Below are 24,014 nucleotides of genomic sequence, written 5' to 3' on the forward strand. Positions count from 1 at the left end.
TGGAAACTCTTGGGTTAATGTCTCCAAATTATTGTGTTTTTTTTTTTTCTTGAATTGAATTGTCTCCAAATTATAAGGATGTCATACTATGGACAACATTTTTTTGGGACTATTATATGGATCCCTAGTGCAATTTGAATGCTCTCTTAAAAAACCATCAACTTCTGTGCATGTAGTATGCACCTCAATCGATCAATTATCAGCAACAAAGACACCTAGAACTTTCTTTCTGTCTTAAATTTGATAGCCATTGCCAATGATGGTCTGTTGAATTCCTGGCTTCTTGTGTTTATTTATTTTATAAACAGTCAGAAACTTAGTTAAATAGAAGATCTATAGCCGACTCTTAAGAATTAATAGTTGATCCCAAAATTTTAGAACTAAGGTTTTTATTGTGTTGTTAAACTTTTTTTTTTTTTTTTAATACAAAATAGAAATTCTACTCTAATATAATCTAAGAGTATATGTATGTGAAACTTCCTCCTGGAAACTTGAACTTTGGTCCTTGCCTCTCACACTCCACAAACACTTATACTTATGAAATGACCGTCGCGCCAAAGAAATTCGGTGGTATTATTAAACTTTATTAATGGCAGAAGATAGTTACAATATATTAGTTACCATTGCAGGGATAAGACAAGTAGGTAAATCCTCCAGCCAAACTAATTCAACAATAGAGGACACAGCCTTATCAGCTACTTAATAAGACATAATATTTAAGAAGATTCACAAACAAAAGCAAATTCAAAGAACCGCATATGGCTTGAAACTGGTCGTAAATAGCATCGAATAAATGGCCATAACTCAAAAGTAGTATAAAGTTATGTTCAGACTTAAATCACTTTGACAGTGGCAATATCATCCCACTCAAAAAGCACTTCAAAGAGTTCAATATCTAGGCAAAACCTAACCACATCCACAACAGCCAAAACATATCCATCGATGCAATAACCAGTCCTTGTGCATCACGAACACTAACTCCCAAACCCATTAAGTCCTGCATCACATTGAACATAACGGCCGAGTTTTCTTTATATTTGATCATTGTAAAACGCTTTACATTGATAACAAGTTAATAACCATGCATAATCTTGCTAGTAAAAAATTCAAGTTACCCTTGAGAATTGAGATATCGTTGTGCTTGATTTTAGTCACTTCAGTCATTGCCTTGGCTTTGATTTTGATTTAATGGATTACAAGCTCACCAGAATCAAGTATTTGTACTCTACTTGCAAAAGCTTGTAATCCATGACCATAACTAATTAACCTTGAACCAGCCACCATGAACCTAAATGCAATTGAGTAATTTTGAGATAGAAAATTTTACAATTTTTTTTTCACAATTTGTTGAGGAGATAAGTATGCAATTGGTGTAACATTCCTTTCACATTGATCTATTATTGATACTACTACTACTTTGATTATACAAACAATCACAACATGCCACCTAGACAATTGTAAAGAAAGTTGTGAATTTGGATAGAAATGAACTAGTTAAGTACTGCTCAGGAAAAAAAAATCATGGATTGATTTAAAAATGTATTTGATGGTAAAATGAAAAAAAAAAAAAAAAAAAAAAAAAAAAAAAAAAAAAAGAAAAGTAAAAAAAAGAAAGAAGTAAGTCTAAATGAGTCGACCCAATACTTGAAAAGAACTAGGCAATAGGCACTACAAAAGATAATCATATCCTGTCATATTGTCATCACAGTAGCTCCACCATAGATGTTGAGCCTCTTATATAACAAATTAATTAACATGCCTATACTATACGTCTATACACCTCATGTGAGGGATGTAATATGAATTTGGGGAACAAAATCCTCTTTTTGAAGCGAAAAAAATATCCTTTACATCTTCATCGTTTGAGATCTATATTTTTTAATAAATTTAGATTTAAAATAGGTACTTCAACCCAAACTTTTTTTTTTCCTATTTTCAAATAATTGCACTGAAATGGACCGAAGTATAGACTGAATTAGATTAAATGAATTGAAATGGACTGAAGGAGCTGAATTGAAGCGAATGGACCAAGTAGACTGAAATGGACCGGAATGGACTGAAGCGGACCAAATGAACAAAAATGCTACATTAATGTAACTCAACAAGAATGGTCCAAAGCAGACCAAATGAATTTCTATCTTTTATATATATAAACTAAACTAACACGACTATTTTATATATATGTATATATATATATATATATATATATATATAAACTAAACTAACACGACTATTATCTCAGTGACTAAAAGCAAAAGAAAAAAGAAATTAAAATATTATATTTTGAAGGCTGGAAAAGAAAAGTCATCCAATGAGAAATTTGATAAAATCTCTTCTAACCCATTTTGAAACTCACTGTTTCAGTTCAGCGAAGAACAATTGGTCATTTTTTAAAGTAAAAAATCAAATTTTATATATAACAATAAACAAGGACGGAGCTAGGATTTCACATGAGGGGGGCGAGATACACTCAAACCCAAATGCTTAAAAAAATTGTTATAGCCTAAACCTTCCTATTGTAGCTCTAGATTAACCCAAAGATAACCATGTTTTTTATCCAAGCAATTTATAAAAGAATATATATGTGTGTGTGTGTGTGTGTGTTTTTATCCCAAGCTTCTTTGGGGAACTTCATCAAACACTTAAACTGCAATTATCTTATGCTAATGCTTTAAGATAAATTTCATAAATCATTTAAAACTCAGACAAATAAGCACAAAAAGAATCAAAATTTAATGAAAATTTGAATAAAGAAAGTGTTTTTTTTTTTTTTTTTTTTTTTTTTTTGTGAAAGCATGAAAGTATTGAACAAAAATAAAGCATGAAAATTAAAAAACAAGCTTTATATATTATATATTATATATTTCCCTTTTTCTCATTCGGCCAGGGGGGGCCATTGCCCCCCTTGGTCCAAGCATAGTTCCGTCCCTGATAAGAAATCAATTAAAATTTTAAATAATTTGGCATATATTCTTTTTTTAGAGAGTTTCAACCTATGGTGTCAACTCTTGATGATAACTCTTTATCATCAAACCAAGACACCAATCAGTTTCTGGTGTAAGCGAAAATTGAACCCTAAATCTTTTATTCAACCACTAACAACCTTACCAGTTGAGCTAACTAGAACCCTCAATTTGGCTTATATTCTTCATCACATGTCTCTTGTTCAATTAATATATTTTTTATGGGCCAAATTTGCCAAACAATACAATTTCGGAAATATTTTAGCCGGATGGCATGCGTTCAAAGTTATTTAGTAAGTTGGACTCTTTTTGGAAGTCGAGTATAGTAAAATCGACTTCCTAACGAAAATTAGTTTTGACATGGATTAAACAAAGGGGAAAAAAGCCACGTAGACTATTGAAAGTCGAGCATAACAAACTCAACTTACAATGAAAGTCAAGTATACCAAACTCGACTTCAAGCTTAGGTTAAAAAAAAATTCATGGGGGTAAAAACGGGAATCCGAGTTTAATAAAATCAATTTCTTCCTCTTCGCTAAACCTTCTCTCTCTTCCTCTGCCGTTTCCTCTCCTCAGTCCCCCTCAATCGACCTGTGTTAGAGATTCCTACGCAAGTTCGTTCTCTCTCTCTCTCTCTCATGCAATTTCTTTCTCTTTATTTATTGGCTAAAATGGGTTTTGATTTACTTTTTAGGTTTAGTGATTTGGTGATTTGGGTTTAGTTTTTATTTGTTTTTGGGTTCCGTATTTGTCATCCCAAAACATAGTTCAAAACTTATCAATGACTGTGGATAAGCCTTAGGAATCAAATTTAACATGGAAAAATTTATTGATTTGGTTGCCTGGTTCTTCATTACTTCATTGTTCTGTTGTTTCATTTTTGGTGATAACTATATACTGTTCTTTTGAGTTAAATGATTTTTTATTTTCAGGACACCTACACAAACTAAAAAAAAAAAAAAAAAATCAATATGTTTCTGCATATAAATTGTAGTGGCATACTGTTATTATCACAAGTGATTGATATTATGAGAGCTGGAGCTTACTTTTTTATTTCAAATTTTGATGCCTTTTGTTAAATCTTAAATATCATTGATTCTACTACCATTCTTTAGAAATACCACAACTGAGGGAGATATTCTTTGTGAAATTATTATGTCATGCCTTCACGATTAACTAGAAAAAAAAAAAGAAAAAAGAAAGAAAAAAAAGGGGCAGACCTTCATGATTAAATTTATGCAATTTGCTCATTGAGTTTATCATTTTAAGAAGATTTTTACTTCTTATGTCATGTCATAAGATTATGAATTATGCTGCATTTCTTTCAGAATCAGAGACACAAACAAGCCTGCTTATAGTGTTCATGTCCTTGCACTTAATGTATGTGTTTGTCTAATGGATTCCTCTTAGTTACTTGGGACTCTAGGCTCTTTCTCATGGTTTATTTGTTTTTGGGTTCCGTATTTGTCATCCCAGAACACAGTTCCAATGCGATATATTTGTGGAATGCTCAATATCTATGGAGAATAAGAAAGGCAAGAAAAGCCATTAGCTAGGTGTTGTCACTAGTTGAGAATTTAATTTTATCATCTATTGGATAGCTGAGAAATCTGATTAAAAAATAATGGATTAGATATACACTTTTAAGCCTTTTCTTGTTTTGGTTTTTAATGAAAATATCCTACTAATCCATGCAGTAGTATTACTGCAATTAGAGTGTTATCTTTATTTATTTTCATGTCAATAGATCCTAACTGATATGGTTATCAAAGGGAATTTAAAAGAAATTCAAGATGCTTTTCATTGTAGCACTAAGTCTGTTACCGGGCAGAGTTCATTTGTGATCTCATCCAAAGATTTCTGAGCTTTTTGATGTAACACCTGCAAAATTTAAGCATATGTAAATAATTCTAAATCAGCTTTAAATAGCTTTATTGGCTAAGCCATCCGGGTTCAAGAAAATCTACCAGAAACCCGAAAGCTTGCCTTATGTGTTGGAGTTCATCCCTGGATGATCCGGCAAACTGTAAAAACAAAAAAATTGTATAACGTTCTCCTCCTCTACTCTTCAGTCTTGGCAAAAAGTGCAAACAATTTTCATTACCTGATCCGTTGTTTTGAGACACCAATGTTCCAATTCCTGCAAACTTGCCTTTAGATATTCTCCATTGCTAAATGAGTAGCACTCATGATGAAGCAATAGACTGCCAGACCATAAATTTGGTACTTTGATAAGTGGTTTTAAACTAAATTCAATCCCTTTCTGAAACTTCTCTTGTATAGATTGAAATTGAAACTAGTACTCAATCCAAATAATATTAAGCTTCAAATTTCTTTCTATTCAATGTCACTATGATGAAAGTCTCTCTCTATTCAATGTCAAAATATTAAACCATATATGGTGTAAGTCTCTCTCTATTCAATGTCACTAACCAATATTGCACATTACACAAACACAAGCTAGTTCTATATTAAACCATATATGGATTCCCATTGTTCTAAACACAAACACAAGCTAGTTGAATATATATATATATATATATATATATTAACTAACAATTATTGTATATTCAAACGATGATGATAGATGCTATACTCTTTATAGAGACTGTTAACTAACAATTCAAACCACTACCGACTTCTAATAAGTATATCCCAAAAAAAAAAAAAAAAATCCCCTGAAAGAGAATCACAAAATTGCATCCATTACTTACCTAGTTCGGAACATAGCTGCTTGTTGATGCACGAATCACATTCGGACATCTCCTGCAGTTATGGCCCTCTTCATGACACACTCCACATTTTGGCTTGGGTTGACTCTCACTCCAATCCATCTCATTTCTTATTCTTGTTGACATAGGTCGACCTTTGTCTCACAACATTTCAACGTTAGGGTACAACTTTGGGCCGGCAACCTCCCGCCATAATGACTTATCCTTGGGCACACGAAAATCATGTGAATAAGTGGCAAGTCGCTGTTGTAAAGTATAACATGGATCAATATACTTCATTACATTGACATGTTCCCTGATACAAACTGCAATCACATGTGAACAAGGGATCTTATAGATTTCCCATTTGCCACAAGTACATGTGTTCTCCAGCAACCTTACTTCATGACTATGGTCTCCCCCATCAGATATGTGTGGATTATGCATTGTGCAAACCTAATATATACCGTTCTACTGGTTAAATGGCCTCACATAGTGTCTTGTCCCTTTTTCGTAATTTGCTTCATAGGTCTCCATGGCATGCTTGCTGAACTCCCAACCATGTTCAATATCACCAAATATTTTAGTGCGCCGATCATTGAAATAGGCAACAATTTTGCACCAAATGTAGTCAACCAATGCAGATATAGGTAATCTACGTGCACCTTTTAGAACTCCATTGAAATACTCGGACATATTGGTAGTCATTGCCCTATAACGGTGTCCACCATCATGTGACAGTGTCTACTTCTCCAGACCCTCCTTCATTAGATAGGAGTACGGCTTCTTTTTGCTATATTAGGATTGGGATCCTTACTAAATTTGAGTTCAGCTTCCTTAAGGCAATCCAATATTTGTTTCAAGTTTGCAATCTTGATGCACATATCCTGCTTTCAAGGCTAAAGACTTTAAGAATTTGTCATTAAATTGAGTGTTGAAGTTGTTGGCCACATGTCTAATGCAATATCTATGATATACCAGAACATAATCATTGGGCCACTATGAAATGAATAATATTATACCTCTATGTCGGTCTGATATTATGCAAATGCCGGAATTGGGTACCACATCCCGTATCGTGGTCTGCAGGCAAGATAAAAACCATCCCTAACTAGCCCTTGTCTCATCATCCACAACCGCAAAGGCAAGCGGAGAAATCTCATTATTAGCATCAGTAGCCATTGCAATCAACAACTTTCCTTTTTATTTTCCATAATGATGAGTTCCATCAATACTAATTACTGGCCTACAATGTGCGAATCTAGCAATGGAAGGAGCGAAAGGCCAGAACACATACTTGAATATAATAGTACCCAATATGTCCCCTTTGATTGACCAAAAAGACACTTGTGTAGCCAGATCGCTATCCTTATATGCCAACAACAACTTCTGCAACTTTTGGTATGACTCTTCCCAATTCCCGTGTATGTTTGCAATAGCATTTTGTTTCGCATCCCATATCTTGTAGTGTGATATATTGTGGTTAAACCTTTCCTTCATCAGATTTTGGAGATCCTTTATTTTGCTGGTGTGATCTACAAGTACGTAATTATGAAGTTCTTTAGCAAGAAAATCCAAATCCATCATTCTGTCATCTTTGTTCACCCCAACTGATGGACAAGTGTGAGGACTGTCGTATACTGTGATGGCCCATAATCTGTTAATCTTCCATTGCGAGAATGCTCAGACTTTCCATGCACATGACTCATTTGCGCACTTCACACACAATCGTTGCTGGTTGGACCACTCAATTATATAATTCTTGTTGTTGTCCATAAAGTAAACTATTAATGCCTGTCTCACCACCTCTTTATCAAGGAAAATCAACCCTTTGCTAAAATTCATTCCCCACACCCAACTTGATGAAAATGGCATCTCAATATTTGAAGGATCAACTATATTATCCCAAGTGTTTACATGTAATGACAGACCATGAGCTTCATATGTAGGGACTATAGTTGTAACATGCTGCACACCTATACCATCGCCTATATCATCTTGAAACTCTATAGCATCATCATGATGATCATCCACGACATCATGACGGATATTGTCAACATTTTCATACTGATCAGCATTCTCGTGAAAGTTATCTCTCCCAATCATCTCTTCATACTCATCTCTACCATGATCAACATCATCTTCGTCTTCCCCCCCAAGAGATTGAATACATTCTTGTTGATAACTAGATCTGCAAACATGTATTGGAGTTGGTGTCTCTTGACATGGTAGTTTATAACCCCTAACTATGGTGTATGGGGTAAGAGTCAGATGACTATCCGCATGTAATGATTGGAATTCTTTCTCGCCACCACCTTCCAAAGTTGTTTGTTGCACATCTTCATTGCCAACTTCTATATGAGGCTCCACACTTATATACAACTCGGCAGCTTTTAACTGGGGCGTAGAGTTTATCCTGTCAAACATAATCTTAATATGCTTGTCTCCTTTTATTTCAATAGGCGTGAAAACAATACGGTCACTAAACATTGCATGAGAAGCACGATATATAATTTTTATGCCATGCAACCAATGGTCCAAATCCAACTCTTTCATAATTTTCTTTCTCAACTTCTTCAAATTGATCTCCCGCCGTTTTTTAGCTGAATAATCTCTAACTGTTTACCAGGCCCTTCATATGTCACTCCATAAGTCACATCACTGCGGGACTCCCCATCATAATATAGATATAAATCAATCGAACTCATTACAAGCCTGTAAGTCAAATAAGTTTACTAAAAGTTAGTGACAAATATAACACATTTGTTCAATATGAACTGCAAAATATTTCCTCAAGGAAAATATAAAGATAACATTGTATGGTCCATCAAACAATTATAAAAAATTGAAATTTTATCCTCTCCAAGCAAAAATTCGAATTTTTAAACTCAAACAAATTTTTACATGGTCGCTAACCTTAAAAAATTAATATCCGTTACACCTTACAACTAACAAACCATTACACATTACAACACATTGCAAATAAATAACATGTTACCCATTTATTCGCATTATACAGAACAACACATTACAAAGAAAAACCCATTGCATATTTCAAATAACAACCCATTACAAAGCACAAATAACAAATACAAAAAACAATAATAATAATAATAATAATAATGTGGTGGGCCTTTTTGCAATGTTGGGCTAGGCTGCCTCCTGCTGTACTAGGCCCAAGTGTTATGAGTAAGGAAGTTGAGACCGGTCCAATTGCAATTCACTTTAGTCCGACTTGTGCACAAACTATGTCTCGTTTGCCAAGAACTTCGTTCACATGCCCATAGCAGGCAGAGCTACTTTGGATGAGTCATGGCAAGCAGACATGATAATAATAATAAAAGAAAGTACTTTTACCTTTAGACAAAGTGAATAAATAATCCCCAATTAAAATGATAATCACAATGATAAGAAACACCTTGTAAAGAAAATGGTGGAAATAAATAGGTAAGACATGAGTTAGCAAAAGAAAGAAAAAGATCAATCTGTTATGCCAAGTTCTGTCACAGGACCAAGACTAAGGAGGGAAACCGTTTTCCTCAATGCAAATAATCTCCTAGGGAAAATCCTGCTGTGGAAATTAATCACTTTGAGGAAAGCGGACCTAAATGGCTTATGCCCAAAAGAGTCTTTTGCTGTTCGTAGAGCGTAGTACTTTTAGAGGGAGAAAGGGGATCAACCTAATGATGCATGCCTACCATTCTATCTCTCTGTTTTCTTTTCTTATTTCTAATTTTTCTTTTCTCTTCTTTTCTCAGTACTTGTTTCCGTGTTGTGATTTTCTCCTAAAGGTTACTATTACCGTGATCCTGATCCCCTTACTGTGCATGGCAAGGGTTCTTTATATAGTGCCTGCTGTGACTAGCTTTTACTATTTTAGCCTTTAATTATCTGTGTCTGGTCTGGGTGTCCTTGCCAACCCCCACTGGTTTGTCAGCCGCTCAGCCAGGACCACTTACCTGTGCTGGCTATGCCACTCCCCATCACCAGACAAAGAAGGCTATTTTGTTCATTTGTTTGCTGTGGCACTCCTACCTGCTACGGTGTAGGCGTTCTCTCTCTCTTTCCATCCTTCATGGCATGCATCTAGTGGTTCCAACTTATCCTTACTTCTTTTGGGCAGCATGTCATCCCAGCAGGATATTTCCCCCAAAAGAGCTTAAGCAGGAACTCCAAAATAGGTTTTCCCCTCTCCCCACCGCCAAACCATACCCTTTTACCTCTGACCCATGACCCACCACCTCCTGTATTGGCTAAGTACAGGCTGGTGAAGTCTGAGCCTTGCGTGTGCTCAACTTCTACGTGTGTCCAAAACTTGCCCGCTGCGTTTGCCTTGATCTAGAGGCTCGTCTACACATCCTGCCATCCATCCTTGACTTCTTATAGCGTGAGCTATTTTCTGATTCCTTATTCTCTATGGCCCACTCTCTTTAGGGGCTGGGCTTTGTTTAATTGTGGGTTTTTCTTCCTTCAACCTATTCTTTTGTTCCTTTCTGCAATCTTGCTACCATTTCCTACCGCACCACTCTGTCATTCCTGCCGTGATGTTATTTGACCCCAGCCTGCAGCTTATTCTTCTCTCAATGACTCAATATGGTCATTTGGGTTTTGTATTACATTGCTTGTGGGCTTTTTTATCCCATTTATTTCCTTTTGGGCTTCCTTGGCCCTTTTTCTAACTCTGCGTTCCTATGGCCTTTTACTAACTCCTTTGGGCTTTCCTGACCCAATTACCTTATCCTTCATCCTTGGAGCTCATGGGCTTGCCATCAACCCCTTACTTTCTTTGCTTGCATTACTTCGGGCTTGCTGCGGCCCATTCTCACTTTTCTACATCACATACTGCCCATGGGTTTGCTACTTCTCTCTCTCTTTGGGCTCCTTTAGGCCCATTTGCTTCCTCAAGGCCCATTTGTTTATTTTATGGGCCTATGATCCATTATTCTTGTCACCTGGGCTTAATGGTTTTTCTATCCACTTATTAACTCTTTTCTGCCCATGTTGCTGGGCTTCTTCCTTCTACTGGGCTTCCCAAAATGAGCATTAACAAATAATAATAATAATAATAACAACACATTACTCATCAACAATATAAAAGTGGTATGTGTATATATATATATATATATATCTACCAAATGAAAAAGTGAGTATATATATTAGCAAGGTCTAACCAAAAAAATTAAAAAGGTTTTAATATTTGCCTACAAATTGAAGAAGAAGAAAAGCTTTTTAATTTGTAGAATAATCAATGTGTGTGAAAGGGAGAGTTTAGGCGTGGGAGAGAGCTGTGAGAAGTGAGAGTTCAGTGAGTTGGGAGGTGAAAAGTATCAAAGTGTTTATATCTGAGACGGTTGAGGTGGGTGTGTAATTTATTGGAACTCGAGTTTGATAGACTCAAGTTCCATTTAAAAAAAAATTTACCGTCCTCGCATGGCATAGATAGGAGGGGTAGGTGGTGAAATTTACTATCATAGAAGTTGAGTTTGGTATACTTGACTTTCAGTGTAAGTCAACTTTGGTATACTCGACTTTCAACAATCTACGTGGCTTTTTTCCTCTTTGTTTAATTCATGTCAGAACTAATTTTTGTTAGGAAGTCGATTTTACTATACTCAACTTCCAAAAAGAGTCCAACTCACTAAATAACTTTAAACGCATGCCATCCGCTTAAAATATTTCCGAAATTGTACTGTTTGACAAATTTTGCCTATTTTTTATTCCTTATTAAAGGACAGGAGAAAACGATATTTTGTGCATAAATTTAATGGTGGCCGGACCAAGTGATAAGCTAGTTACTAATTGGCAAATTTACGAGTGACCATTTTTTTAACGTTAAAACTTGTAAGTTTGTTGTTAACTTTCTCGTCCTTTTTTGTCATCCTTAGAGCATTCATATCTCATATCTTCTAACTATTCTATTTTACCATCTTAAAAGTTACTTTATCTGTTATTCCATGTCATTTTACATTACACTCAACATCCCAACTTTTATTTTACAATACAACACATTAAAATAATATAAATTACACAATAAAATAATAAACAAATTATCCATCTCTCCTCTCTCTAATTTCTGTCCCCGCCTCAGTCTCACTCTCTTCACAACCAAACAACCCAATTACCACCAAGCCACCGCCGCCCGTTGTCCACCAAAATCCAACCGAAACCAAAAACCCAAATTTAAAATAAATAAAAAAAACCAGCAAATACCCAACAAACCCATTAAAAAAAATCCAAACAACCCAGTCACCACTACCATGCCCACCAAAACCAAAAACCCAAGTTTAAAAAAAAAAAAACCAACAAATACCCAACAAACCCATTAAAAAAATCCAAACAACCCAATCACCACTACCATGCCCACCAAAACCAAAAACCCAAATTGAAAAAAAAAAAAAAAAAAAAAAAAAAAAAAAAACCCAACAAATCCATTAAAAAAAAAAAAAAAAAAACCAACGCCACCATGAATTACAACTTGGAGCATTGAGAGCTTGATCCTTTTGAGGCCTTGTCTTCATTTGCCTTGAAGCTTCCATAGGTTTAACCACTCTAATTCCCTGATAATAAATTTCAAAAATAAAAATAAAAAGAAAGAAAGGACAAGAAAAGGCCATCAATTTATGATCAAAACAAAGTATTTGTCATTGAAAAAGAAAGACAAAGAAAACCCAGAGTGTGAGGGAGAAACCAGACCGTGAGAGAGAGGCTAGACGTTTTGGAGAAACCCAAAAAGAGAGAGAGGAGATGAGACAAATGAAGAGACAGAGAGGTAGATATGTTATGCGGGAATAAAAAATATTATTTAGCTTTATAATTGTGCTACGGTATCGTTATGACGGTACTGTAGCACAATTGTAAATTTTTTTTTGGGATGTAAGAGTAACCACATCAGCTTGTGAAAAGTTTTACAAAATAGAAAAAGTTACATTTTTTACATATTTTGGTCAAAAAAACACCTACATCAGTGGCTATAAAATTGTGTATTTATGCACAATTGCTACAATAGCATGTGCATTTAATATTTTATTAGTTTTTTTCTCTCTCTTGTCTCTGCTCTCACTCTCACTCTCACCTGACTCTCTCCTTGTCTCTGCTCTCACCTCATCTCACTCCCCCTTTTCCTCATTTGTTCTCACTCTCACCACTGCCGCTGGTCAAACCATGCCTCTACTGCCGCCAATCATCAAACCCTCATTCTCACCTCTCTCCCTTTTTCTCAGCTTCATCACCTTTTCGCCGATTCTCTTTGTCGGCATCAGGATTCTGAGATTCTGGTCGGATTTGGCCAGAGAACATGGCGTCTTCTTCGTCAGCGTTGACTTCGGTGAGAGCTGGAGGAGGGTTCGATCAACCTTCGTAGCCGCAACAAAGGAGGATCAACCTTCGAAACCCACTGAAGCGACGAGGCAATGAACAACGCGATGAACGAGTGCTTCGTCGAAGCTAAAATCTTAAGGTTTGTGTGGTGGTGGTTTGGGTTTGTGAGAGAGAGAGTTGTTCTAAGGGAGATGGGTTTCGATCCTTTCAGATTGGGTCTATAAGAGAAAAGCGGAGAGGGAGAGAATAATAAAAAATTGTAAAAAAATAAATATTTTATTGAATAAATGTGTAGAATAGATAAACTGATGTTGGTGTTTTGTAAAAATGTGTGTGTAAAATAGAAAAAATAGCTTTTATTGTGCAAAATAGAAGGAAAATTTGCATCAACTAATGCAGTTGCTCTAAGACCGGATAATGAGATGTTTTTTGTGTTTTGATGGTAAAATATATCTAGGCATATGGCAATGCAGGTGTGAATGCTACAGTGACAAAAAGCCACTGGTCTTGATTGGATGGAATTTATGGAAAATTTGAACTGAAATTTGATAGAATTTGTAACAAATAGTCAAATACAGCTAGGGAAAGAGAGATTAAACATGATACACAACTTAGTATTCTATCACTGCCATGCAAAAACAAACTTAGCATTTAGTAACCTCCTCTAAAAAAAAGCTTAAGTTTGTTTTCCTAATTATCACCTAGGCCTAATTTATAAAACCACGCATTCATTGAGTTCATTTTCACTCAGTTTACATTACAAGCTTAAAAAAATTGAAATACATACCTTTCTCCAAATGGAACTCCCTAAAGAGATTGTCACAGATATTCTCTCTAGGCTACCCGTGAAAACACTATTGAGATTCATGTGTGTACGCAAATCATATATGGCAAGCTTTTATCAAAAACCCTCAATTCGTCACCTTGCACATCAAACAATCAACTAAGAACAACAGCTATCTTGCAATTCTGCGCCAGCGCCGCAACCTCATCATGCCAACATGTTACATTTCTTTGATGTGTCCTGTAACATATAAGGTACTACACACAATATTAGTGTTCCAATATTTGAGCATTCTACAGAACCAACCTTTTTTTTTATGAACCAGAAATTTTATTAAGCAAGAAACAAAACTACACAGGCAGAGAGAGCCTCGGCTCTAATAATAGAAACAAAACAAGGAGGCCCCAACCCCACGTCAAAAGAGTCAAAGTAGTTGTTTGACAAAGACCACTTGGCTAAAACATGAGTAGCAACATTTGCTTCTCTAGCCACCCAACTGAATCTACAATTAGAGAAATTCAATTTTAAGGCTAAAACATCAGAGCAGATAGTTCTTATTCTCCAAGGAACATCCCGGTTAGGAAATCTCAGCACATCAATGAAGGACTTTTGAGTCACTCTCGATGAAAATGGAGTCAACATCCAAGTTTGTTGACAGGTTGAGGGCCCAGTTTATAGCTTCAGCCTCTGCTTGGAGAGGGAGTGTGGTGTTCACTCTTTTAGAGCAAGCAAACACCACTTCCCCTCTCCAATCTCTAGCTACAGCTGCAATGGATGAACTCTCAATGTTGCAAGCAGCATCTACGTTGATCTTAATAGTGTCCCTATTTGGTTTAGACCAAGCTGATTGGATCCTATGGAACCAACCTTTAGAATTGTGGGTTCTTGTAGAGGCTTGCTTTGTTTTATAGTGCATTACATTCTGGCTCAACATGCTATCTACTAAACCCTGCTACTGAAGAATTAAAAAGACTCCCAAAACACTAACAACAGTTGCGGAATGGTTCAATGGCTGGCGACTCTAATGGAAAGAACTTCAGACAAAAACAGGATGAGTCAAGAAATTCGGAGGAGCTTAGAATTTCAAATTTTTCGGATCATATTCGAATTTCAAACTTAAAACGGGATAGAGGTGTATCCGAGAACACAACTTCAACTAACCTTATTCCCTCAATAATTCAAGTTTTGAAATCACAGGATTATCGGCCAGGAAGTAGTGTGGTGGATTTAAACAGTTCTGGGCACCAACTTTCTGATAAGCTTGATCCTATTTCTAAGGAGTGTAGTTTCAGTACAACTCTTCTCCAGCAACTAAGAATTTAGGTAGGAGCCAATCTCTGAATACAAATCAATAATTGGTGAGTGCTAAGGAGAAGGCAACGGAAAATACAAATTTAAATGGGGAAAATTTCAATGGAGATATAGAGACGGATTTTATTCCAAACGAATGTGAGGATTTACCAGGCCAGAAAAAATCTTCTCTTGGAAATGCATTTTACAGAAATAATCGAGCTTCAATTGATGACTCACCTAATCTTCCATGCTCGGCAAAACGTACATCTTCAGAGTATTCTTCTCTAGATTCCCATGTTCACAAGAAGCAAATTCTTAGTACGGATAGCCTGAGTATACCTCATTCTATTGCTGGGGGTACTCCTTTAGCCTCTCCTCCACCATGATAATTTTAAGTCTTAACTGTCGCGGGCTTGGGATCCTAGAAGCAGTTTAAGAACTTTGTTGTTTGGTAAATAAAGAAGGTCCCAAGGTTTCTTTTTCTGTTTGAAACTCGCTTGGACATGGACGGGTTTCACAAAGTGAAGAGGAAATTGGATGTGAGGAATGGTTTTCGCAGTGTCAAGGATTGGTTTGGGCGGTGGTTCATCTCTTATCTAACAAGATAATGTGGAGGTAGATGTTCAAACATCTTCACCACATCATATTGATGCTCTGGTAAAGCAGGAGGGTGTTGTTTGGCACCCTACTAGATTTTACGGACATTTAGGGTCCGTTTGATTGAAGGAGTGGAAAAGTGGAAAAATGGAAAATTAATAGGAGAATAGAAAAGATTTGATTTTCCCTCATGTGTGTTTGGTTAGAGGGGTGGAAAGTAGGAGAGTGGAAAACTTTTTTGTTTGGTTGAAGAGAAAAATGGGAAGATGGAAAATGTAGTTTATATAAATTGACTACTATATCCTTCTTATATAATAGTGAGAAAGTGAGAGGGGTAGGTGAGTGTAATAAAGTGAGGGTATTTGTGTAAAATGCATTTCTCATCACTTTTCCCTCCTCATTTTCCTACCAATTTGGGAGGATAAAAAATGTGGGTGCAAGAGGGAAAACTTTCTCCCCTATTTTCTGTCTCTCCTATTTTCTTTTTTCAACCAAACAGTGGAAAACAAATATTTCCACCCTATTTTCCATTCTCCCTGTTTTCGTCCCAACCAAACACACCCTTAGAAACTTCAAGAAGAGGGGAATCCTGGGATTTAATGAGACAACTTCCATGTCTCTTTCTCTCTTCCCTGGTACAACAAATGGGTTGAAGGGAACTTGGTTTATGCAAGGTTGGTTCGTGGATTTTATAATCGAGAGTGGCTTGAGCTTTTTCCATATTCCAGATTATCTCATATCCCATTTGGGTTTTCTGATCATCTGATCGCATGGCATTAATGGTGAAAGTTCAAGTTGGTCCTGAAATAAAAAATGTCAAAAACACAAATTTAAACGTTCTACATAAACCATGGATTTGTGGACTTGGGCTAATGCTTATGGACTAAAGTTTGTGGAAGTGCAACAAAGGAATATTCAAGTTACTAAACTCCAAACAGCTAGGTGGCAGCTCCAAATTTTTAATTCAATTCACAAACTCAACTTGGAAATTTCTTAGTCAAAAAAGAGCAATAATGTGGGCTTTGGTTTCTGATAAGGAACAATAGAGGTTGAAGTCTTAGCAGCATCATGTCATCATGTTTAGAAAAATTTACTCTCTTTGCACATAGTGAAGGGTGATGAGATTGGCGTTGTTGTTTTGTCAAAGTACCAGCTTCTCAAAGGTGATCGTGGAATGCAATTTTGCTAAACTGGTGGATCTCTTGAATTCGGACAAAGTTTTCTCTTTAGAAGCTGCTAGGATCATTGAGGACATTAGCTTAATTAGAGTTTTTTTTTTTCTTTTTTTTTCTTTTCTTTTGATAGTACACCATTATGATGTAATCGTGTTGTCTTAACTTTGGCTAGTGCTGCAAAAAAGGATGAGGAGGCCATTGTTTTAGTTAGAAGAATGCCCCTCTTTTCTCTTCCCCATTGTACAATTTCCTTGAATAAAGTCTACTATTGATTCCTCTCCAAAAAAAAACCCTTTAAAAATTTTTTTTTGATATGAACCATGTTGCACATAAACATCATTTTTTTAAGGAATATAATATAAATAAAGAAGGAAATGATTACATGGAATTTATAAGTGTGGGGCCAGAGAACTTACAACCTGGCCTACTTTCCACTAGGGCCCAAGGCTCGTGCCGAGGAGGATAGTTGCCGAGGACGAGTAGGGGAAGACCAAATAGCCTAGAAACGCAGCCGAGGATGACCCTGTCCTCAGCATCCCAAGACTTCGAAGGGAAGAGTGACATGTCATCAAATGCAGCCTCCAAAGGCCCCCAGAAGAAGAGGTGAGTAGAATGGGACCCACGTGGGGGTACGGTGTGGAGGTGGTTCAAGGTAAATATGTCCCCTCCGCATTGAATGCATCCACAAACATCCTAACCATATTAATGAGAAAAGATGGCTGAACAGTGTGGCTTCGGTTATTGCAACTAACAAAAAGTAAGGGGAGGCAGCTGATGGGACATGTACTTGAATAGGCGCCTGCCTGATCAACAGGTGGAGGGCCAGGATCAGCCAAGAAGGGCTATATAATGTGAAGACTTATGCGCCAAAGAAGGGGCTGGGAAAAAAGGCCAAGAACCAGAGCCTCCCAGACCGTCTCGAGGAGAAAGACTCCTCGAGCGAACATGGTTTAATTTTGTATGAACACCACGACTAACCGCCGTCCGGTAACCAAGGCCTAACCTTTCAAACCCACGCTCTACAAATTATATTGTTTGGGTCTTTTTACGTGCGAACCCAATATTATTTTGTGGTCGTTACGAATCGAGTCCTTACAATAAGTGTTAATCCTAAGCTCACCTAAAAAAAAGAATACTCTAAACTCTAAATCACATTTCATATGTAAGTATTACTGCAATAAATTATAAATTAAAGAGTCAGTACTATACTTCCATGCTATTCTTCCAAAACTAATAATTTAATAATAAACCTACCAAACACCATATATAGGGTCTGTTTGGATTGAGTTTATTTTTGCTGAAACTGAAAACACTGTAGCAAAATATTTGTTAAATGTGTGAATAGTGCCGTGGGACCCATTTTTAATGAAAAAGTTGTTGAAAAGTGGAATTTATGGGTCCGTGAATAGTGCACAGATCACTGTTCACAATGGAAAGTCAACATTTGCGATTACTGTTCATGCAACAGTGCATGAACAGTAGCCGCATCACTCTGAAACGCGTGAAAACAAAAAAAAAACAAAAAAAAAGGAAGAAGGACGCGTTTACTGTAGCGTGGGTCCCATGCTCAAAACGCAAACGCTGAATGCAGGAAAACGTCCAAACCAAACGGGCACATAATCGCATGGTTTTAACATTTTTAGACTGATAAAAAGATAAAGAATGCATTTGAGGTTATGCTATGCAACTACCCTGATTAGAACCAGACTGGATCTGAAAGAGGCAAAACAAATCCAAATGTGCTAAATAAATACTCCCTCCGTTCTAATTTGATAGTCCTCTATTTCATTTTGAGATGTCCTAAAATGAAATTTAATTTCTAAAATTAATAAATAAAATTTTAATATTATTCTTCACTTTATTTAAAAAGTTAATGTTATTTTTTTCTATAATTTAAATTAATGAGTGTAGTTCTGAAATCTTATACATTTTTATACAATAAACAAGATAGTAAATAATGTTTACTTAAAAATTTAAAATTTTAAAATAGAACAAACAAATTAAGATAGAAGAAGTACATATAATTGTTAATTGGTGTATTTTAATCTAATAATAATAATATGAGGTTTCCAAAATCACCGTCACATATTGTTTTGGTTTTAGAACCATTTCAACATCTTACAAAGTCCTTCTTTTTATTTTATTTTATTTTTTAAAATTTTGATATGAACCGGTGCAAACCGTGTTGCACAATGATAAACATATTATATTTTTTAGAGTATGTAATATAAATAAAGAAGGAAACGACTGGATGGAGTTTATAAGTGTTCCAAGCTCACCTAAAAAAGGAATACTACTCTAAAGTCTAAATCACATTTCATATGTAAATATTACTGCAATAAATTACTATAAATTTGAGTTAGTATTATACTTCCATGCTATTATTCCAAAACTAATAATTTAATGGACAAAGTTTAGCTACAAAATTATTTGTAACATAAAATTACAACCTTACTCAATATCATTAACAATACTACATATTTTGAAAATCTAACTGTTGGATTGCATGTTCTTTACACTCTTAATACATATATCAAATTTTGTGACAATCAGATAATATTTACTATATAATCTATAAAATTATATTTTATGCATAATTTTAAACTACAAAAACTTGCAATTTAAACAATTTATTGATGACATAGCTAATGATCTTTAATTTTCTAGAAATTTTGCAAGCATGGAGGATATAAGAATAAGATATAATCCAATGGTGGATTTGTCAAAATTTACCTCCGATAAAAAGATATTGAGTAAGGCTATAATCTTAGATTACTACTAATTTTGTAGCTAAATTTTGTCCTAATTTAATATAAACAAACCTTCACCTACCAAACACCATATATAATAGCATGGATTTGAACTTTTTAGACTGATAAGCATTGAGGTTATGCTATGCAACTACCCTGATTAGCACCAGACTGGAACTGAAAGAGGCAAAGCAAATGTGCTAAACAATTTTATATATATATATATATATATAATTGTTAATTGGTGTAATTTAATCTAATAATAATATAAGGTTTCCAAATCACCGTCATATGTTGTTTTGGTTTTAGAACCATTTAAAAATCGTACAAGGCCCTTCTTTTCATTTATTAATTTAAACTTACAATATAATTAGGTAGGCTAGCTTGTTTTTTTTTTAAATCGGTAGGCTAGCTTGTTGGTTTCAGTTTCTTTCAGGTTGATAATTAAATTTCCTAGCATTAATATTATAATTGGGATATGTTAATACTCCGTATCAGTCTATAGCCTAAATTGACTTTGTCAGAACCGACACTTTGCCAACTGTATCTTCGATGACACAGTGTCTATAGTAACATGCCAAAAATTCTATTAAACTCGTGGGTTCACTTGGCCCCTCCTCAGTTCAATTCACTTAGAATGTTTTTAAAAAGTTATACATGATAAATTGTAAGGTAATACAGCTCTCTTCCATAAAATGAAATAATACAGCAAGAATCAAGCATTTAATTATTCCGCATGCCATTTTTTTTAAGCAAATAAAATTAAGTTCAATTGAAATTTGATAATGCACTCCTTAATGATTTTTTTTTTTTTAAGGGATAATGTTAATTCTTAAGAGTCTCCTTGAAATGGCAGGATATATAGAGTGGGTATTGTAATATTAATTTTTTATTATTCATAATCTATTGTTTATTCCTATATTTTCGGTTCCAAATTATATCTAGTGAAATTTTGATAAAAATTATAGCAATAAATGACTTTACTACAAACCAACATTATCTCAACCCAACCAATAGAAATTTTTCTATGTTTATAATGTATATTCAATTTTTTTTTTTTTTTATAAGAATGTATATTCAATTGAAACCAATACTTGTTGTAAAATGTTGTGAAATTTTTTTGGGCTTAGAATTACTTTTTCTTTTTTTATGGGATAGAACTACTCTATTTTTTAAAACTAGAAGCAGCTTAATTAATTTTTATATTTTTGTTTATAAATGATAATTAATTTTTTCTTATCAGTGGTCCACTACTCACAATAATTAGCAAACATGTTACATTGTCATTATCATTTTAGTTGGGTCTGATTGCACTAACATTTTTAGGGCCCGTTTGGTTTAGTGATATCTCAATTTTCATAACTCAGTTTTCAAAACTTATAACTCAAACCCAAAACTCATAACTCAATTCTCAAACCTCATTTTCACTCAAAAATTGCAAAACACATGTTTGGACTTAGTTCTCAGTTACATATCTCTACAACTTTTCTCCAAAACTGTGGACCCTACCACTGACACTACCCAGTGTTGCTATTGTTGCTACCCGCGTCTCTCCATCTCTATCTTCTCCCTCCCTTCAACCCACAACCACTCACCGGCGCCATCAACCACTACCAATCCACCACCACTAACCCAGCCACTAGCCACCATCAACCACTACAAACCAATCCACCACCACAAACCCAGCAACCATCAACAAAACCCATTCATTAACAAAACACATTCATTAACAAAACCCAACAACCATCAACAAAACCCATTTATCAACCATCGACAAAATCAAAACTCATTCATCAAAATAAAAATAAAACCTAGCACCGGTGACAAAATCACAGCGACAAAATAAAAACCCAGCACCGGTGATCATGGTCTTGGTGTTTCGAGGCTCTCGCTTTGATGGTGGCGGCGGAACTAGGCTAAACCAGCATTGGCGATCATGGTCTCGTGGTTTTCCTTTTCTGGGTCATTGGCTTCAAATAGTTCAAATTCATAACCGGCGTGGCCACACCAGAGCCAAAGAGTACTAGTACTGAGCAAAAGCGTCAGAAGCTAGAAGGCTATTACACGACGTCGTTTTCTCATGACTGCAAGAACGTCGTAGAGACCTCTTTTACGAACAATGAGAAGAAAGAACAGGTGGTAGTAGAAAACTAGAGGCTCGAGACCAAAGAGATCTCGAATTTGAATAATGGTTGTGCTTCGACTTCGGTTTCGAGTGAGTACCCGAAATTTGGTGTGGTGGCGATGGAATTGGGCTGAACCAGAGAAAGGAAGAAAGAAAGAACCAGAGAGAGAGAGAGAGAAAAAGAAAAAAGTGGGAGAAGAAAGAGAGAGGATAAAGTAAGAGAGAGAGGTAATGCCATCAACACATATAGCCCCACAGAGGTCAAAAATTTACAATCCTGCCAATGAGTTATGTATCTCAGAAACTGAAAACACCAATTTGGTGTTTCCGATTTTCATCACTCTTACTCAAAATTTCTGAGTTTGAGTGATGAAAACAAGATTAGGAAATCAAGCCAAACAAAAAAAATTATGTGGATCCCACATTTTTTCATCACAGAGTTATGAGTTTCCAGTGATATCACTCAAAACAGGCCTAAACCAAACAGGCCCTTAATCCCTTATTTTTGTGGTGGCCGGCGGTAAAGATGAGACATGGGGTCTAACTCATGAGCAAATTTTAGATAGGAGGCTTGATATTAACACCGTATTTGGTGTAAAAGATGATAGGGAAGATCGAAGAGATTGGATCGCTTTTATCTTCTCCTTAGCCTTAGGTGTTTGATTATTTGTTTTTTTTTTTTTTTTTTTTTTTGATGAACAGGTGTTTGATTATTTGTTGAATTAGTGTCATTTTTATTTTTTAACTTACATCTTACAGTTCTACTTTACAGGCGTATAATTCTCGTACGTCATATTAAAAAATTAATAAATTCTTATACCAAATCTTGCCTCAATTTTACGAAAAAAAATCGACGTGGTAAAGCAACTTTCACTTGATCGATTTTCCAATCCAACCACTTGTAAGTTGTGAGATCTTAACCCGTGTATGAAAAGGTTTCAATTGATATCATAATTTTAGTGCTAAGCTTTAATGAAATCACAAGAAAACTGTGGAACATGACTGTATATCTTTTTTTTTATCCAAAAAAAAATAAAAAATTCTTTTTGTGGGTAGCCATTTTTTATTTATGTGAAGTAGCCATTTAATATAGGTGTACAGGTTAAAGAACCTTTTTTTTTCTTTTTTCTTTTTTTCATATTGCCTCTTTTAATCTTCTCAAAAAAAAAAAAATATATATATATATATATATATATTGCCTCTTTTAACTTGTTATTTTAAATTAGTCATATCTTTAGTGAGAGAAGTAGGTTATAAAGCCATTAATCTTAAAAATAAAAATATTGATAATAGTTGGTGAATAGTGAGGTCCAATTAAACTGTAGTGGTAAAAGCAAAGGAGTGACCACACTTATAATTATCTAGCATAAAAATAAGGCAATTGGAGACTAATCTTAATTGAGATTACACAATATATCCACCGCCAAAAGGGAATGATAACCATTAATCATAAGTCAGGTTCTCAATCATTGTTATCACTATTAGTGACATCCACTAATGGTGGCCTACCTTGCGGCATAATTAATTGGTTATAACTGGAGATACCTTTACATGCACTAAAATGCTCAAAGCCCCATGGTCCATGGACATTTAAATAAGGAAGGCACGCGTTTGGATTAGCCTTTTCAACTAATTTTTATTATTTTTTTATTTATTTGCTGAAAATTGACCAAAGTCACCAAACTATACATAATTAAATAAACTAATGTTTCTCAACAAATAAAATCAAACTTACAATTTGTGGGTTTTATGATTTATTTTTTATATATAAATTTGATAATTACAATAAAGGTGAAGAAAATTTGAACTCTAAAGTCTAAACTTTTTTTGTTAAGAATACTAAAAAGTGTTAGATAAACTACAAGCTCTTGATGATAAATTCTAATTGGCAATTAACTTAATGAGTAAAACTTCATCGCTTAGAATTAGTATAACTTTGAATCCCACCTATAACCAAAAAAAAAAATCATTGATATACTAATTTGATAATATTTTAACTTGAAGATAAAGAATAATTATTTGCCTTTATCATAAATGAAATCCTAACATTTATTATTAAAAAACTATAATAATCTATAAAGTATAAATGCCTGTTTCTAAAAAAAAAAAGGTATAAATCCCCTTCCAAAAAAATATAATAATTGCACATCTTCAAATGAAAATACAAGCACCTTTAATATCATTTTTGTGCATGCCAATTTGCAAATGCAAAAGAAGAGGAAAAAGAAAAAGAATTCTTCAAAAAAAAAGGAAAAAGAGAGAGAGAGAGTTATCGGTGGGTCCCACATCACCACATAGA

General features: G+C 34.9%; 1 long non-coding RNA gene across 1 annotated transcript; it reads right to left on the reverse strand.

The window, feature by feature from the left end:
• Nucleotides 1-11,704: 11,704 nt before the first annotated feature.
• Nucleotides 11,705-15,815, reverse strand: LOC126710046 (uncharacterized). The gene is made up of 3 exons (XR_007649560.1): nt 15,306-15,815; nt 13,779-14,015; nt 11,705-12,231 (listed from the first exon to the last, which is right to left on the reverse strand). It is a non-coding gene; the product is annotated as an uncharacterized LOC126710046 (long non-coding RNA).
• Nucleotides 15,816-24,014: the final 8,199 nt, after the last annotated feature.

The sequence above is a fragment of the Quercus robur genome, chromosome 12 (assembly GCF_932294415.1).
Source record: "Quercus robur chromosome 12, dhQueRobu3.1, whole genome shotgun sequence".
Lineage (NCBI taxonomy): Eukaryota > Viridiplantae > Streptophyta > Magnoliopsida > Fagales > Fagaceae > Quercus > Quercus robur.